At 44.4% G+C, this 3322-nt stretch overlaps 1 pseudogene; it reads left to right on the top strand.

The window, feature by feature from the left end:
• Positions 1–1982: 1982 nt before the first annotated feature.
• LOC129078396 (thymocyte nuclear protein 1-like) lies at positions 1983–2675 on the top strand (annotated as a pseudogene).
• The last annotated feature ends 647 nt before the right edge of the window (positions 2676–3322 follow it).

Below are 3322 nucleotides of genomic sequence, written 5' to 3'. Positions count from 1 at the left end.
GGTCTGCATCACAGGCAGATATTCTGACTGGGAATCAAACCCCATGACCTTTCAGTTCACAGGCTGTGCTCAATCCACTGAGCCTCACCAACCAGGGCTCTTTATGCTTTTAAAGTATGACACAAGGTTTCATTCACTCAACAAAATTTTATTGGGATTTTATTATGTTCCAGGTATGCTGAATTTCATTGGGCGCATGATGGAGAACAAAATAAACAGCATCTGCTCTAGAGAAACTCATGGTCTGAGGAGAAACAGAGACACCAACCTGTAAGGTGTGTTTGTGCCTTACAAGGGCCTCATCCTGGGGGTAGAGAGGGGAGGTGAGAGTAGCCTAAAAGCTTCCACCTGCAGGGGGCACTCTTTTCTCTTTCTTCTTAAGGGGACATGGGCTATCAGCTTCTCAAGTGAGGAATTCACATGCCTTGGGTCTCTTCCCTAATGCGTGACCAGCTGGAGGGATCACACTTCAGTATGAGACCTATTTCCTCCCTTGCTCTGTCATGAATATTTCCCCCTTTATAGGTTTTTGAAAACAAAAGTAACAGTTTCCATTCCCTAGTTACTGGGCAATTCTCTAAGAATACTTATGACAGTGAAAATGCTATCAGTAGTACATAAGAATCCAACGTTCAGCTGCCTTTTCAGGCATCACTCAAAGCCCCTTCCCTGCCCTGGCCCTGGCCTCCTGTCTCCGGAACGCAGCCAGGGAAAGAACAGCAAAGGCCGGTGGTCTGCTGGTGAGCCAGGATGTGGAGGAGCCGCCAGACCCCGACAACTCTAACCAGACTTGTAAAAGTACGTTCTGTGGTTTCTGTAGAATTTTGTGCAAAAGGTCCTTGGCCAGTAACCAATTACTCAATTTGAATATATAATATCAATAATTTTTCCTCCCATCAAGCCAAACAGTACAGGTTGAGGGTAGAGGCAGTGGGTTATGTCAACTTTTCAACTTGTAGCTACCAGAAATCCAGGACTGTTTTTTCTTTTTAGTCTTAGATCCCAGGAAAACAGCATGGGCCAAGGGAGCTACCCCCGCATGCTCAGATGTGGTATGCAGTCCACGTGAGGGATAAACATCAATTGTTTTGCAAACTAACACTCTGTGCTCCAGATAATTCCAGTGAGGCCATCAGCCACAAGGCACTCCACCTCAAGACAGGAGGTTACTCATCACGGCCAGGGTGTGCCATCCCATTCAGAGACACAGTGATTAGTCCAGAGATGGGTATGTGACCTCAGCAGAGGAGTCAGGATCCTTTCTGTGCTTTGTTAAGAATGGCAGGGGGAGAAGTGTTGCTCTCTCTCTCTGTCTCAGGCCCATGACTATTTTTACTGCCCTCTCAAGAGATCAACACAAAAGAACTAAGAGAGAGAAATAGCATCATTTAAACCCCTAGATTTGACTATGCTGTGGATTCAGAATCAGCATAAAGTGGTATAGACGAAGACTTCTTTCAAAACTTACTTTACTTTCCATGCTGATAGCACTCTCACAGGTATGGTGAACATTCCCAAAACCACCAAACTTTCTGTAAGAAGTGTGGCAAGCATCAACCCCACAAAGTAACACAGTACAAGAAGGGTGAGGATTCTCTGTATGTGTCGTGAAAACAGTGTTATTACAGGAAGCAGAGTAGCTGTGGTGGATAGACTAAGCCAATTTAAAACAAAAAGGCTAAAACTACAAAGGTCATGCTGACGCTTGAATGTGTTGAGCCCAACTGCAGACCTAAGCATCGCATTAGGAGATACAAGCATCGCATCTCATCTGGGAGAAGATAAGATAAAGGACCAAGTGATCCAGCTCTAAGTTATATTTTTTTTATTATGTGACAATAAAATCTTGAGAATATGTTCACTTCAAAAGAGAAAAACTTACTTTAGGGGCTGAGGTTGTGTCTGCAGAGTGGTTTCTGGGGGCACACGCAGAGCTGCCTCCTGTATCTCTCAGTAGTTTCCAGAATCTTCAGCTCTTCAGCCTATGCAGGGAGACCATGCTGAGACCCAGAAAGCGGCTGGCTAGGCCCAGTGGGCCAGACAAGAAGGGACCAGCAGGAAAGTGTACCAAGACTAAGAACCCAGGTGTGGTATCAACTCAAGTGGAGAACTCCAGCTCTCAGGAGACTTCAGCCTTTGAAAAATATGGGAAAAAATCTAAGCAACTACTGGCTGATGAAGTCAGAGCCAGAAAACCAACTAGAGGAAGGTACAGATGTGAAGTTCAGTGCTGAGGATCTCAAAGCACAGCCCAGCAGACACCATTTTGGGATGGTGTTCACAACTATGGGGCCCGTAACTTCCTTAGAGCCATAAAGCTGGAGAAAGAAGCCTTCTATCATTGCAACTGCAAAGAGCCAGGCCTTGCAGGACTTACGAAGATTGTGAAGGAGGTTTACCCAGACCACACACAGTCTGAGAAAAGCAATCCCTATTATCATTCATCCAGCAAAACAGACAACCCCAAATGGTCCATGGTGGGTGTACAGTTTGCTCAGATGATGAAGCATTTCATTCCTCTGGCTGTGAGCTCAAAATCCATCACTAAGCTCACAAAGCCACTGGCGTCCCTTTAAAAAATACGGTTCTCCACTCTCCAGAGACCCTTAGTTCTGCCCCTGACCCAAGAAGAGTTTGACTTTATTTTGAGCCTTGAGGAAAAGGAACCAAGTTAAACGAGATACTTACTGGAATGGGCAAGACATTACTCCAAAGAAATGAAGCTTTTGTAAGATAACAGGAGGTATGAGGAGGCTTGCTTATTAAGTTCATCTGAGGTTATATACATAAGTGGGTTTTGTGAACTTTCCTCAATAGGACACTAATATAAAAAAAACTTACAGATTAAGGCATGGATGCGAAGAATCTCTTGTGCTTTAGAAAACACATCTGTCAATTTTGGCCTTAGGAAATAAAAAAAAGGGAGATCTTGAGGACAGAGCAATAGGAGCTAATCAGCTGAAGCCTGAAGACCCAGCTCTTACAGGGAGGGGCTTTAAGGATAATCTAGTACAAGGCCCTAATTTTAGATATGAGAAACCAAGGCTGGGAGTGAAAAGAAGCTTGTTTGAGAGACTCCTCCCTAGGGTTAGAGTTTGGCAGAAGACACTAAGAGTGATAAGCACTAGACCAAACAAGTACTCAGCCCTATAGAGTTCACGCATGTTTAATCCTCAGTCTGGGAAGTACCTATTTTAGTCCCATTTGACAGATGATGTAATTGAGACCAGAGAGGTTAAATGACCCCAGTGTCATATAGCTAACACGGAACCTCACGGAAGCTGAGCCTCAAATACAAGCCTAAGTCCTTTTTCTTTTTTTC

Source organism: Pteronotus mesoamericanus, unplaced genomic scaffold (assembly GCF_021234165.1).
Source record: "Pteronotus mesoamericanus isolate MK-2021 breed Mesoamerican mustached bat unplaced genomic scaffold, CSHL_Meso_final contig_73, whole genome shotgun sequence".
In the NCBI taxonomy this organism is placed as follows: domain Eukaryota; kingdom Metazoa; phylum Chordata; class Mammalia; order Chiroptera; family Mormoopidae; genus Pteronotus; species Pteronotus mesoamericanus.
This window is presented reverse-complemented; position numbering and strand designations above follow the sequence as displayed.